Consider the following 16,368-nt stretch of genomic DNA (forward strand, 5'->3'; position numbering starts at 1 on the left):
TTTCTGTCATTATTTCCTCAAATAGATTTTCAATATCTTGCCCCCTCTCTTCTGGTATCCCCATAATTCTTATGTTGGTACGCTTGAAGTTGTCCCAGGGGCTCCTTACACTATCTTCATATTTTTGGAATCTCTTTTCTTTTTCGGTTGGGTATTTTTTGTTTCTTCATATTTCAAATCTTTCACTTGATTCTTGGGATCCTCTTGTCTGCTGTTGGATCTCTGTATATTATTCTTTATTTTAGTCAGTGTATGCTTAATTTCTAGTTGGTCCTTTTTCATGTCCTGCATGGTCTCATTATACTTAATGAGGGACTCATTAAATTTATCGGCGGTTTCCATAAAATAGTTTGCTGTGAATTTTTATCATGAAGGAATGTTGGATTTTGTCAAATACTTTTTCTGCATCTATTGATATAAGTATATGATTTTTTTCTTTAGCCTCTGTGTGTGTGGTGATTTACATAATAGCTTTTGAATATTGAACCAGCCTTGCATACATGGAATAAATCCCTCTTGATCATGATGTATAATTCTTTTTGTGCAGTGTTAAATTTGATTTGTGAATGATTTGAACAAGAGATTTTTGCATCAATGTTCATGAGAGATATTGATCTGTAGTTTTTCTTTTTGTCTTTGTCTATCTGGTCTTCCTTTCTGTCTGTTTTTTCTTTTTCTGTCCTTGTTTGACTTGGGTAGTAAAGTAATGCTGTGCCTCATAGAATGAGTTAGGAAGTATTTTCTCTGCTTCTAATTTCTGGAAGAGATTGTAGAATATTGGTATAATATCGTCCTTAAATCTTTGGTGGAATTTATCACAGAACCCATTTAAGCCTTGTGTTTTCTGTTTTGGAAGGCTATTAATATTTGATTCAATTTCCTTAGTAGGGAGAGGCCTAATCGGATTCTTTATTTCTCCTTGTGTGAGTTTTGATAGATTGAATCTTTCAAGGAATTGGTTCATTTAATCCAGGTTATCAAATTTGTGGGCATAGAATTGTTAATAATATCCCTTTATTGTCCCTTTAATGTCCATGGAATCTGTAGTGAGGACCCTTTTTTAACTTCTGATATTTGTAATTTGTGTCTACTCTCTTTTTTCTTATTAACCTGGCAAGAGGCTTATCAATTGGTTGATCGTTTTAAAGAATCATCGTTTGCTTTCATTGACTTCTCTCCATTTATTTGTTTTCACTTTTATTTCTTTCTATTCTAATTTTTATTATTTCTTTTCTCCTGCTTACTTTGGATTTAATTTTCTTTTATTTTTCTAGTTTCCTCTGGTAGAAGTTGAGATTATTGATTTTAGGTCTTCTTTTCTAATGTATGTATTCACTGCTATAAATTTCCCTCTAAGCATTGCTTTGGCTGCATCCCAGAAATTTTCTTAAGTTAGAAATATTTAAAATTTTCTCCTCAAACTTTGTCTATGTGTTATTTAGAATTCAGTTGTTTAATCTCTTAAGTATTTTGTTGTTTTCCTGAAATCTTTCTGTTATGATTTCTAGTATAATTCCATTGTGATGTGAGAACATCCTTTGTATGATTTTTATATTTTAAGTTTGTTATGGTGTGATTTACTGCCTAGCATGTGATCATCTTGGTGAATGTTTTGTGTGAACTTGAGAAGAATGTTTATTCTGCTTTTGTTGGTTGAAGTACTTACTCTATTATGCCAATTAGAGCGGGTTGATTGATGATGTTGTTCAGTTCAACTGTGTTCTTACTGATTTTTTGTCTTCTTTGTCTGTCAGTTAGTGATAGAGGATGTGGAAATCTTCAGTATGACAGTGGATTCATCTGTTTCTCCTTGCAGTCTCTGAGTTATTACCTCCTGTATTTTGATGCTCTGTTTTAGGCACAGACACATTAAGGATTGTTATGTCTTCTTGGAAAACTAACCCTCTTATAATTATGAAATGCCTTTCTTTATCCTGATGATTTTTCTTGCTCTAAAGTTTACTTTGTCTGCAATTAATATAACTACTTTGGCTTTCTTCTGAAGAGTATAGCATGGTATGTTGTTCTCTTCATAGCTTTACTTTTTTTTCTCCATTAAATTTTTTTAACAGACTTTATTTTTAGAGTAGTTTTAGGTTCACAGCAAAATTGAGCAGAAATCAGAGACAGTTTTCATATCCCCTCTACGCCATACACCATCCCTTTGACTTAATCAATATGTATTTTTATATTTAAAATGGATTTCTATAGACAATGTATAGTTGGTTCTTCTTTCCCCCACTCTCACAGTCTTTGTCTTTTAATTTGTATATTTCAACCATTGACATTAAAAAACTATTGATAATGTTAGATTAATAGCTACAGTATTAGTTTTTGTTTTCTATTTGTTGCTTTGTTATTTGTTTTGTTATTTGCTTTCTCTGGTTTTCATTGATATTATTTTATATGATACTAGGGGCCCAGTGTACGAATTCACGCACCTTGAAAGGAACTGTGGGCTGTGAGGCTGCAGTAGGCACAGGAGCGGGTCTTGGCCCATCCTCCGTGTCCCCGCTCAGTCCCATCTGCTGGCAGCCCCATGCCCACCACCACTGCTCCCACGTGCTGATGGCGCTGGCCCCGCTCGCAACCACTGACAGCATGGAGTGATTAGGACCAATGCCAGCAGCAGGTGCGAGCGGGGCCAGTGCTGTCAGCAGGTGTGAGTGGGGCCCCGATCACCCCTCAGGAGCAGGGGGAGGTGGAGAAGCCCTCAGGGGCTATCAGAGCCGGCAGCCGCTGCTTGCACCCGCTGATGGCGCTGAGTGACCAGGGACTGGCACTGGGCACAGTAGCGGGTGTTAGCAGTGGCTCCAATACTAGCTGTGGGTGTGTGGGGCTGGTGCCGGCAGCAGGTGTGAGTGTCGGGTGGACTACGACGCACAGGAGCAAAGGATTTTCGGTAACCACCAGAGGCTTGCCCCTATGACAGCGACCAGCACCCTACCTTGGTCTGGTGTCCCTGCTCATCCGCTCCACCATCCTGCCCAGAGCAATGCCCACCATGTTCCGCACACTTAGCCTGGTGGTCAGCGCACGTCATAGTGACCGGTTGTTCGGTTGTTCCACCGTTCAGTCTATTTGCATATTAGCCTTTTATTATATAGGATTTGTCTTTCTTTCTCTGGTTTATTTCTTTTAGCATAATACCTTCTAGGTCCACCCATGCTATTGCAAATGGTAGGATTTCATTTTTTTAAAAAAGCTGAGTAATATTCAATTGTATAAGTATATGTAACACCACTTTTTAATCCACTTGTCTGTTGATGGACACTTGGAGTGCTTCCATATCTTGGCTGTTATAAATAATGTTGCAATGAACATAGGGATGCATATATTCTTTCTTTTTTAAATAACTCTTTTTTTTTTTTGCAAGGCAAATATCTTTACTCCTACAGGAGGTAATAATTCTTTATTGTTGAAAGTATTACATATGTCCTCTTTCCCCCCCATTGACCCCCTCTAATCCACCCTCCACCCGCCGCCACAGACCTTCACCACCCTATTGTCTGTGTCCATGGGTTATGCATATATGCAGACAAGGTCTTTGGTGGGTTACCTCCCACCCAACCACCATCCCCTGCCTTCCCTCCAGGATTCCACACTCTGTTCCATGCTTCCATGTCTCTGGATCCACTCCGTTCATCAGTTTATTTAGATTCCACATATGAGTGTGATGATGTGATTCTTGTCTTTCTCTGACTGACCTATTTCACTTAGCATAATACTCTCCAGGTCACTCCGTGCTATCTCAAATATATATTTCTTCAAATTAATGTTTTGGGTTTCTTCAGATATATACCAGAAGTGGAGCTGCTGGGTCATAAGGCAGTTCCATTTTTAATTTTTTGAGCAACCTCCCCACTTTTCCATAGTGCTTGCACCAATATGCATTCCCAAAACAGTGCATTAAGGTTCCCTTTTCTCCACATCCTTGCCAACACTTGTTTGTTTATTTATTGAGTATAGCTTTTCTGACAGGTGTGAGGTGGTATCTCACTGTGGTTTTAACGTTAATACCTCTGACGATTAGTGATGTTGAGCAACTTTTCATATAGCTATTGACCTTCTATATGTCCTCTTTGGAGAAGTGTCTTTTCCAGTCCTCTGCCCACTTTTTAATTGGATTGCTTATTTTTTTGGTGTTGAATTGTATGTGTTCTTTATAAATTTTGGGCATTAACACTTAATAAGATGTACAATTGGTGAGTACCTCAGTAGGTTCTCCCATTCAGTAGGTTACCCTTTTGTTTTGTTAATGGTTTCCCTGGCTGCGCAAAACCTTTTTAGTTTGAAGTAGTCCCCTTTGTCTATTCTTTGTCCAAGGAGATATGTCAGAAACAAATATTGCTAAGAGATTTTACTGTCTGTTTTTTCTTCTAGGAGTTTGATGGTTTCAGACCTTACATTTAAGTCTTTAATCCATTTTGAGTTTATTTTTGTATATGGTGTAAGAATTTGATCTAGTTTCATTTTTTTTTTTTTTGGCGAGTATCTGTCCAATTTTCTCAACACCATTTATTGAAGACTGTTTTTACTCCATTGTATGTTATTGCTTCTTTGTCATAGATTAATTGACTATATATATATGGGTTTATTTCTGGCTCTCTCTTATTTTTATTGATCTGTATGTCAGTTTTTATGGCAGTACCATGCTGGTTTTATTACTATAGCCTTGCACTATAGTTTGATATCAGGTAGTATGATACCTCCCACCTTGTTATTATTTTTTTTTAATTGCTGTCAGGGCCTTTTCAATACACATTTTTGGATTACTTGTTCTATGAAAAACTGCATTGGTATTGTGAAAGGAATTGTGTTGAATCTACGGGTTGCTTTGGGTGGTGTGGACATTTAAATGTTGTTAATTCTTTCTACCCATGAGCACGGCATGTCTTCATTTATTAGTATCTTCTTTGATTTCTTTCTTGACTGTCTTATAATTTTCTGAGCTCAGGTGTTTTATCCCCTTGATTAAATGAATTCCTAGGTATCTTTTTGATGTAACTGTAAATGTTATAGTTTTCTTAGTTTATCTTTCTGATAGTTTATTATTGGTGTATAAAAAAACCACAGATTTCTGAATATTTATTTTGTATCCTGCTATTTTACTGAATTCATTTATTAATTCTAGTAGTTTTATAGTGGAATCTTTAGAGTTCTCTATATGCAGTATTATGTCATCTGCAAATAATGACAATTTTAACTTTTCCTTTCCAATTTGAATACTTTTTATTTCTTCTTCTTTTTTGATTACTGTATCTAGGCCTTCCAGTACTATGTTTTTTTGCTTCTTTTTTTAACTATGTTTTTTTTTTTAATTTATTTCACAGAGAGGAAGGGAGAAAGGGAGAGAGATAGAAACATCAGTGATGAGAAGGAATCATTGATCTGTTGACTCTTGCAAGCCCCCTACTGGCGATCAAGCCTGCAACCCATGCATGTACCCTGACCAGGAATCCAGCTGTCACCTGGGTTGTTCATGGGTTGAAGCTCAACCACTGAGCCACACTTGCAGGGCAAGGACTTCCAGTACTATGTTGAATAAAAATGGTGAGCGTGGACATCCCTGTCTTGTTCCTGATCTTAAGGGAAACACTTTGAGTTTTATACTTTAAAAAAATATATATAAATATTTTGATTTCAGAGAGGGAGAGGGAGAAGAGATAGAAACATCAATGATGAGAATCACTGATTGGCTGCCTCCTGCATGCCCCACACTGGGGATTGAGCCTGCAATCCGGGCATGTGCCCTGACCGAGAATCGAACTGTGACCTCCTGGTTCACAGGTCGACGCTCAACCATGGAGCCACGCCGGCCGTGCTTTAGTTTTATTCTTTATAATTATGTTCTTTTTACCCCCCTCTTTCTTATAAAAGTCCCTTTAACATTTCTTGTAATATTGGTTCATTGTTGGTAACTCCTTCAGCTTCTTATCTGTGAAGCTCTTTATTTCTCATTCAATTTTACGTGATAGCCTTGCTGGGTATAGGTGTCTTGGTTGTAGGTCCTTGCTTTTTTTCACTGAATATTTCGTGCCAATCCCTTCTAACCTGAAATCTTTCTGTTGAGAAATAAGCTGACAGTCTTATGGGAGTTTCCTTGCAGGTAACTGCCATTCACTTGCTGACTTTCAGGCTATTGGGATTGACCCTGATCACATTGTCTAAGGTGCAGCATGGAAGCGGAATTTGCCCAGCAGGGTCTGCTGCCTGTTGGATGGGCCACTTTTGGAGCTAATTGGATCATGCTTTGGTGTTGGCTGAAGCTCGCCACTGGATGTGTTGGTTCTGGGGACTCTTTTGAGGGACTCCGGAAGAGGTCAATGTCAGACGCTGCCTGTACCTGGCCTCGGGCTACAATGTCTGGAGCTACCATGTGACCTGCAGTTTGTGGCTTCCTCTGCTGGGCCTGGGTGCGGGTGGGAGGGGCCAAGCTGTGTACCAGCTTCAAGCCTGGGGGCAGGTCGGCAAAAGGCCCCCACGTCACAAGATCCACCTCCACCTGCCAGCTGCCTGTTAGACGCCTCTGGCAGTGCGGCCAGTTGCATGGGTTAGGTTTCAGTGAGTCACCAGGTAGGGGCGAGTGCTGTTCACCAGGTTGGTACATATTCAAACTCTGTGCCGGTGCTGGGTCTGAGGCCACTCAGCACAAGTCTCAGGGTACACTAAGGCCAGCAATCACCCCCTGGGCACCCGTGGACCTTTGTGATGGCGGGGGAATCTAGGGGAGTAGCCAGGATGAGGCCAGCAAAGCTCACCAGGTTAAAGCAGTCCAAGATTTGGCCATGTAGAGGGAGGGCTCCATACGGTAACAGGCACTGCTCAGGAGCCTGGGAGTAAGGGGTATGGCCCTCCTCTCCAGCCTCAGAGCGCAGCCTTCCTGTGTGATTCTGGCTGTGCAAGCCTGCCTGGACCTCTTCAAGAGCTCCTCCGTAAGCTGTGCACCGTGGGCGCAGGCTGGAGTCTGCCAAAGAACTCTCCACTGGAACATATCCTGGCCAGGCAGGGCCTCCAGGAGTCAGCGGGGAAGAGCTGTTGCCATCCCCAGGCTGATGTATGGAGGGGGATGCTCGCTTCAGGCGAGATGGTGTCAGTGGGCAGTGGGGGGCCGGTCACAGGGACACTTGCTGCTATGACTCCAGTCCTTTCCCAGGAGCCACACCACTCAGTTTTTCCCTTCCGGGCTCCTGTCCACTCCGAGCTGCCGTCCCTCTGTTAGAGCCCATGGTAGGTGCTGCGACTGAGGTTCTTTGCACTGGCCCTTCAACAGAGTTGTTCTCCTTCTCACCAGGGCTGGCGGAATCCCTGCTAATTTTCACAGCCAGATATTGTGTGGGCTCCGCTTCCGAGCTCTAGCACTCTGGGCTGGGGAGCCTGCCCTGAGGCTGAGGCCCCTCACTCTGGGGGAAACCTTCCCAGCTGAGATGTCCCTCTGGATTCTCACGCACTGCTCATGAGGGTGGGCCAGCCCTGTTCTCATCTCTGCCCTTTCTGTGCGTCTCGGTGTGGGCTCCCCCATGAATCCTTAGCATAAGCCTTCTGTCCAGCTGGTCTTCAGACAGTTATTCAGGTTGACTGTTCTGTACTTGAGTCGCTACTCTGATGTGGTTCTGGGAGGAGCCAGTGTAACTTCTACCTACTCTGCTGCCATCTTCCCGTCCCCTAATCGTAGTTATTTTAATTCCTGGTATACGTCCATCATCCTTGCAATATCTGAGAGAGCATATCTCATGCTTTCTCTGTCTCTTCAGACTGTGGTTTTTTTTTGGTCTTTTCATAGGCCTATTTTTTTGTTGTTGTTGCAAGAAAACTATTTTAAAGGCAAGACAACTGTCCCTCTTATATGCCTCCATTCAGAGAGGCTCACCTGGAACCTCTGCACGTGTTTTCCTCTTTTCTGTGTGGATGTCGGGATGACTCAGTGTGCTGCTTCCCGCAGCGGGCATGACGGGGTCCCTGTCAGCACAGCTCTTGGCTGCCTGTTGATCTACGAGGCAGATACTGATCTACTAGCTCCCCCAATGCTGGGTGCTTTGGTTTGTGAGTTTTTTAGTCTCCCGCGCCCAGGAAGGCTACAGGCCAGGTTTTCTTGCTGTAGTTTATGGACAAGGAGACTGAGGAAAGTCCAGAGGTGCGTGCCCAGGCTGGCCTCCTCCTTGGCGGTCATTCTGATGCTGCTGCAGGTCTGGGCATGACCAGGACTCTGTCCAAGGGAGCCTGGCGTCAGCATCCTGTGAGCTGTGCCAGCTGTGCTACTGCGTCTGCAGGTCACTGTTTCGGGGGTGCCCAGTCCTGGAGTCTCTTAGCAAAGGTGTGGCTGCTGGGCCATTGTACTGCCTCTCCGTCAGGGGGGGTGCAGACCCTGTGTTGGCAAGGGAGGAAGGGCTGCTGCCTGGACATCACCACTGAGGCCTGGTCACGGAGGGAACGCTGGAAGGCCCAGAGGCTGGTGGGATCTCTCACGCCCCTAATGTCTGGCTATGGAGGAGTCTTTGGGTGGCTTGGCTTCCCAGAGTAAGGGGGACATGCTGACTGGGGAGGGGCAGAGGTTGCAAACTGCCCACTTGCTGGGCACACCGGTAACTGCTGGGCCCATGATGTTGGTCCACACAGGGTTTTCAAAACCTGTTCCTGCAGTATATTAAAATCAGGAGATTTTACCTAAACATGTGCATTTTGAGGTTTTCTTGAAAAATGAGGAGACCTGGCAGTGCTCAGTGCACATCCACAATGCGCCCCCATGGGCCGCTTCAGACCTCGGGCTGCCATCTTCTGTCTCCCATCCCGTGCTAAGCTGACAGGGGCCGCACCTCCGTCCCCTCACACCTGTCCACCCCCTCCCTACAGGCCAAACACTGCACCCCCGTGAACAGAGAGGCCCCTTGGTGGCTTGTCTAGATGACCCCCAGGTCTCCGCCATGTGGAAACGCGTGAGCCTCTGAGGGCCTGGCTGTGTGGAGACCCGTGATCACTGGGGCTTCTGTCGTTCCCATTCCCACGTTTTCTTAGCGTGTCGTCAGGGAAAGCATCGGACTCCTGCTTCCCGCTGTGTCCCAGGACGGCCTGGAGCATGACTTACTGAAGGGGTGAAAGCGTGCTGGGCAGGCCTTCCTGTCCTCAGGCTCTTGGCCTTAGTATCCTCATCTCACAAGTGGCAGGGCTGGGCAGGATGGAGTTTTGCTGAGAGTCCTTTCATTTCTGACGCTGCGAGAGCCTTGAATTCTTGCCCACTTAAGGCACTCTCAGAAAGTTCGGAGCACTTACCAAAATGCTTGATTTTGACTATACAGATTTATTTTTGAGAATCAGAAGAATATTTTCTTAAAACTCTATTTGTGTATACTTTAAAAAATGCAAAGAGCTCTTCTGATTTGAATCAAAACAGTTTATTAGGATTATGATTATTCTTAAAATTTTTTTAAACTTTATTGTTGAAAGTATTACAGACGTTCCCCCCTTTGCCCTCTCCTCCCCACTCACCCATCCCCAGCCTTCACTGCACTGTTGTCTGTGTCCATGGGTATTCTCGCCCCCCTTTAAAATTTTTGAAGATGGATAGCAATATGTACATGTAGGAGAAAAATTCAACAGTCAAAAATTTGTCTTCAGAGACAAGTCTGTTCCCTCCCCTTTGACTACCAGACTTCTCCAGAGGTGACCAGTAGGGTCAGGTTTCTGAATCTTTCTAGAACATTCTGATCAAAGAAGAGCCTGTGTATGCATTTCCTCCAGTCTCCACAAAAAAATGGGCTTGCACCTTATTTCTCCATCGCATGCTTGTTGCTAAACAATACATCCTGAGGTCATTCCAGATCAGTAAGTGTGGGGTTTGTACTTCTTGGCATTCCATTTACCCACATCTCCCATCGATGGACGCCCGGTCGCTGGTTCAGTGAACGCCCTGTGCCAGTGTGCCCGTGCATTCTGGGAAGAGGGCCACAGACGAGGGCACGCATTCTCAGCGTCAGCTCTCCACTGTAGAGGATGTGGGAGCGCTGTGTGTGCAGTGTCAGCGCACCGAGTACTCTCCACACTCCTCGTTCTGTGCCAGCTGGTAGGTGAACAGGACGTCTGACACGTGGTGGTGCACCTCTTTCCGTATGTTGAAAAGCCATTGATGTCCTTTTCTGTAAGCTGTTTACTTAAAGTCACAATTTAAATTGCGGCCAGGCAGTTTCATTATGTTTTCTCCTATGAAACAGAGTTTTCCTACCGTCTGTTGTACCTTTCACAGGGAGACAGCGTCTCCCGGGAGCATGTAAGACGCCACAGAAAGCAGTCATTGATTTGGGCAATCGGTGTTTTTTTACTTCTGATGCTGCTGCTCATTGTTTGGATTATTGTGTCTGTGAGACTGGCAACGAGCGCCTTGGCAGGGCCGCGGGAGGTCTTCCCCCTGGGCGGTGTCTCTGGTGCGGGAAGGAATTGCCCGGTCTCCCTCAGGGTCCACAGCCAACCCTGACGTGGCCTTGGTTAGTTAGAGCCACGAGACTGCGCACCTTCTTACTTCTTTCCAACAAACCCTCATCTAAGCTAAACCTGCAAATGGGGGTTTGTACTTTTAAATGCTCTCGGAGTAACATTTTATGCGGGCAGCCCTTTGGAATGCATTGTCTGAGCAAAGTCCACATGCACAGCTCTGGCCGCCTGGGGTACTGTCCCCACTCTGGCCGCTCTGTTCTTGTTTGCTCACAAGGGGGGTGTCTGCTCTGTTGCATTCTCCCCTGGAGTGAGGGTGCGGGTGGGAAATCAAGCACCTCCCTGACTCCTCTGGGACCGGTGGCCCTTAGGCTTCTCGGTTGCAGAGCCTCAGAACCTCGGTGACTTTGGAGACGACCCAGGAAGCACAGTTCCCTTATTGCTGCGTAACGGGCTCCAGAGATAAGTGACTTAGTCCCACGGCAGGGGGCTCGGCTTTGTCCGTGGTTGCTACCAGCCACACTTGGGTTTTCTTGTAGCAAATACCAGTCCAGAAAGGCATCTGCGTAGTGAATTCCTAGGTAACAAGGCAAAGGCTGTGGCTGATGGCAAAGGATGCTGATGAGAAGGAAGTCTGGGGCTTGGGCTCCACGTATTGGCCACTTTTCTGGGAGGGCTTCTCTGTCCCCCTAAGAAGGAAGTTTTAGCCCCAGGTTTCGAGGGTTGCCGGGTACAGCCCCAGCTCCACCCAGCTCCCCCACGGCCCTAAAGCAGGCCCTGCTGCAGCAGCTCCTGGTCCTGGGAGTGCCTAGAAACAGGCCCGACTCAGAACGTTCCCCAGAGCTCTCAGTTGTGGTCTGGACCGATTGCTAAGGCAGTAGAGTTGCCAGGACATATTGCTAAATTGAAACCTCCCAAGCAATTGCTGATTCCTACTGGGTCGTCTCTGGATGCTGAGGCCATTGGTCAAAGTTGTGGGGGAGCAGAGTGACCCCTCAGGCTCCCTTGTTCATCCCCTGATAGTGGACTTGCCTTGGCCCAGAGACTTCAGCCTTCGTGACTGCAGGGGACAGGCTGACTTGTGTCTTTGGTCCATACCAGCACCACTCATGGGGCATCCACATCAGAAACACAGCCCGAGTGAGGTTGTGCAGTGATGCCAGACAGTCCAGAATGTGTCTCTTTAGGGACTGCTGGCCAGGAGCCCGCTAAAGGTGACAGTGCCAAAGGCAAAAAGCCCGTCCCATTTAAGGAGCCCAGAGGCCCCGCATCGGTGCCCCGCAGGATCCTGGGTTCATAACAGCTGCAAAGAATGCTGTTGGGACGACTGGGGAAATGTGAATGCGTAGACACCTATGTTAGGATACATCTTGGGGGTTAACTTGGATGCTATGGTTACAGTACACAAGGCCCTGTTTTGGGGAGACTTCACGCTGATGAATTAGGAAGGTAGAGATATAAAGCAAATGAGGCAAATTGCCAGCCATTGGAGAACGTGAGTGAAGGGAGCATAGGTATCCATTGTATTAACCTGTCAACATTTCTTAAGTTTAAAAATTTTTAAATAGGAATTGGGTGGGGAGAGCCCTCTCAGGTGACAGAGTTGAGCGGGCAGAGAACTGCCACCTGCCTACCTCTGCTTGCGTCCCTCATCTGTGCCAGGGGAGGGCCTAGGTCCTGTCTATGCCCGAGTGACACCCACTTGTAGATGTCTCGGGCTGCACTGTGCCTGACTCAGGACTCTTCCCTCGGACCCGTGCTGTGCCCCTGCCCCTCTCTCATTCAGTTAATCCTCACGTCACCTTTGGCGCCCCTTTCTGGATGAGGGACAAGGGATGTGAGTCACCCGCCCCAAGGCCGCCAGCAGGAGGGGCACTTGGATGTCAGGGACCTTGACCTCTACTCTACCTTCTTCCACTAGAGCGAGCGACGCCAGTTTATAGTCATGACCTGCCTTGTTAAACTATTGAACTAGGAGAGAGGAGCAAACTCCACGTACCCCATAAAGGTACATGTATGAACGTGTGCTTCCATTGTAGGTGTGAATGCACGTGTTTCTCTTGTGAATTGTGATACATTGAGAAGTTGAAGCACAGGCTCTCTGGGCCTTACTATCTTCACCCTACAACTGGGCTTTCTCCATATTCTCATGAGCAGCATTCTCCCTTGAGGATGGTGCAGGCTCCTCCCCAGCCAGCCTGCCCGTGGCTTCCACCCTCTCCGCCACACACACATACACTTCTGTCTTCCTATGGCTTTCGTTTCTCCTGGATGCTTTATCTTGCTGAAGGGAGGTGTAGAGAGGCACAGAAAAGGTGTCATGCCAGGGAGGAAAAAACTCTGGGTGAGGTAGGGGCAGGAATCAGCCAATTAGGGGTTGCCAGCCCTTCCATCATCATCTTGGAGATGGGAAGGGCCTGGGCTTGGGCCCACTCCCCTCATAGGCATAGAGGAGTGAGGGTGAATGGATCTTGACATTCTTCCCATGCAGATTCTGTAAGTCCACCTGGAGTTTTGTTCTTTCTCAGCCACTTGCTGCCAGGAATGATAACGTGTTGTGGTTCATCAGCCCAGCAGAGGAAAGAGATGATGATGATGATGATGATGATGATGATGATGATGATGATAGTGATGGTGATGATGTGGTAGTGATGATGATAGTGGTGGTGTTGATGATAGTGGGGTTGATAATGATGTAATGGTGATGATGGTGATGGTGCTGATGAAGGTGATGGTGCTGATGAAGGTGATAGTGATGGTGATGGTGGTGATGATCATGGTGATGGTGATGGTGTTGATGAAGTGATGGTGATGATGATGATGATGGGGTGGACAGTGATGATGATAGTGGTGATGATGATGACAGTGGGGGTGATATGATGTGATGGTGATGATGATGGTGGTGATGAAGGTGATGATGATGATGAGGATGTGATGGTGATGGTGGTGATGAATATGACAAGCAATAAACTCTCTTTGAAGGCCTCTTCTGTGTGCCAGATATGGTTCTGGGCATTACTACAACCCCTCTTGAGCTTACCTGTCCCACCAGCAGGGACCAGGAGCACAGTTGTCCTTTGCATTTCAGAGTCTGTGTTCATCTCTTCTGAGCATCTAGTCCCTCCCCATAGTCCTGGTTATCTATGGTTGTGTAATGGTTACCCAAAGTCTAGTGGCTTCTGACAATAATCACACTGTTTTCCCATGAGTCTGCATCTTTAACTCAACAGATAGACCTCATCTGGGCCCCCGAAGCCCTGTTATCACACTGTGGCTGGGTCCCCAGGCGGGCCAGGTGGAAGCCAACTGGTCTGTGACCCTGCTGCACTGAGTCCCCAGGCTGGTAACCCTCCAGGAGAGAGGGAGACCCCTCTGTGGACAGTGTCACCTGCTTTCCCTGGCTGTGTGGCAGGCACCCTGTCACCCCCTGCACGTGTGCCCCAGGTCAGCCAGGCTCTGCTGGCTGTTTCCTCTTTTCCTTTTCCTGCTCATTTTTGTGGCTGTCCTCAGAGGGCCCAGCTGCATCAGAGGCCCAGCTCAGGAGGCTTCTTCACAGACCGCCAGGACCCAGGAAAGACAGCGGAAGTGAACTGGGAAGGGGCACTCGGGGGCCAGTCAACCTTTAAGCCAAAGCACGACTTTTGCTGCCTGTTACAAAGGGAATTCACACCCTTTTCAGTGACTTAGCAAAGTACAGAAAAGTATAAAGAGAAAATGAGCATGTCATCGTCTGGCACCAGCATCGAGCCTTTCTGGGTGTCACTCTATGTCAGGGCTGTAGCTTTAGTGTCCATAGATCTTAAAAGTCTAACTTAAAAAATGTGTGCAACCTGAGTTTTAATATTCCACCATGTGAGCGCAGCATGCCCTACTGATCAAACCTCCTGGTGGGAGGGGTTTGCTGCTCCTAATGTTTGCTTTTTAAGTAATCTTGGAATGACCCACCTTGTGCATGAACCTTGCATACATTTCTGCTTTTGGCCTTAGAATAGGTTTGTAGATGTGGAATGGCTGAGGTAGGATAAAAACCTTTTCAAAGCTCTTGGCACACATGGCTTCTCCCCACATTGGTCCCTCCACGAGCAGGGTGAGCGCCTGGTCCATGCAGCCCCGTCCGTATTATGAGCATCACTGACCGATCACCTGTGCCCCCACTGAGCTCCCGGGTGCCTCCCACTGACGCTGCAGGGCCAGCCACGTGAAGGGAGGCTCTGCCTGTCCGCTCAGGGATTGAAAGGGGCCACTTCCTTTTTTTGAGGCTCTGCCTATGACTTTAAAAAAATAAATGTCAGCACAAGATTACGTAAGTTTTGGTTTACATTAAGTCAACACCCTGGACAACATTAGGAAAAACCATGATATAATCTAGTTGTGGAGTCAGGACATAATTCCACCCTTGACTTGCACACGCTATGTGCTGGGGTGTGGGGCGACCAGGCCGGACCCTGGGAGCCTGTGCCCAGAGGAGCTCCTGTCCTCAAATCCCTTCCTGTCTTCCTGCCGGGGACAGAGCAGGGACAGCTGCAGAAGCCTTCCTCCCCTGCCGCTGTCCTTGGTGCGGGATGGCCCACCCCACAGCTCCGCGGGGCAGATCCGGGCTGTGCAGGGCTGGGCGGGAGGAGTGCCTTTCCTGGTGCTCGATACTTGGGCACGGCCCATGCACTACTGTGGCCTTGCCAGCCTCTGAGTTCTGCTCCGCCCACCCCTTCAGTTTCTTTTTCTTTGCTGTTTTTGTTGGTGGCTCATTTCCCTCCTCCACCCCCCTCCACCTTTAGGAATTCTGTTATCTTTCTACCTCCTGGGCTCTGGGCACTAAGTTAGTTTTAACCTTGTTTGAGGTTGACTCAGTGCCGGGTTCCAGGGCCATTGGTGGCTGAGAGCCTGTGCCCTGGGCCATCTCAGGCCTCACAGGATTGTGTGCCCTAAAAATGCAGTCTCCTCCCTCCCCAGTTCTCGCCTCCTGGCCTCCTCAGCAGGGTCCCCTGGGTGAGCTCAGAGACAGGAATACACAAGCACATACACACACGTGAGTACACACGTATGCACACATGGCACACCCACATCTTTGTTTTGGGTTTTCCATCTAAAGGAATTGTAGCCCTAGCCGGTTTGGCTCAGTGGATAGAGTGTCAGCCTGCGGACTCAAGGGTCCCAGGTTCGATTCCGGTCAAGGACATGTACCTTGGTTGCGGACACATCCCCAGTGGGGAGTGTGTAGGAGGCAGCTGATCAATGTTTCTCTCTCATCGATGTTTCTAACTCTCTATCCCTCTCTCTTCCTCTCTGTGAAAAATCAATAAAATATATTTAAAAAAATAAAGGAATTGTACTACTCACATTCTCCTTATAACCTGGGTGTTTTCACCTCACCACATATTGTGAATTTCTTTCCAGGTCAGTATGTTAAGATCTGTCTTCTTATTTTACAATTAGTTTAGCAGAATCCTGGCCACACACAGCACTTTGTATCGTGTCTCCTGTGGCATGTACGTGGTGACAGGACACGGCAGCTTCCCCCAGCATCCCAGCCGTTTCGTGGCTGCACATTCAGAGCTGCGGGTCCCAGCTATCACCTCCTGGTCCACAGTCCGTGGTGTGTGGGGCCTCGTCCCCTGTGCCCCAGATGCACTTTGAGTGCCTCGCCCTACTCGGACTGCAGTGCACTGCTCCCCCGCGTGCCATTGGACCAACTGGAGGTCTCCACTTCTTTACTGCATGAAGCCTGAGTCCATCCTTGGTTCCTGTCCCAGCCTCTCCCTCAGTTGTCACACAGGCAGCGCCATCCCCAGGCCCCTGGTAGGTTCCTATGCTGATGGGAACATCACCTGTTCATTTGAGTCTGTCTCCTGGGACCCTGGGGCCTTGGGCGCTGGTGGCCTGGATTCTCAGCAGTGAGAAGGGAGGGCAGGGTCAGCAGAGTCCCAGGAGCTGTCTTAGGTGAGCCCT

Source organism: Myotis davidii, unplaced genomic scaffold (genome assembly GCF_000327345.1).
Source record: "Myotis davidii unplaced genomic scaffold, ASM32734v1 scaffold353, whole genome shotgun sequence".
Classification (NCBI taxonomy): domain Eukaryota; kingdom Metazoa; phylum Chordata; class Mammalia; order Chiroptera; family Vespertilionidae; genus Myotis; species Myotis davidii.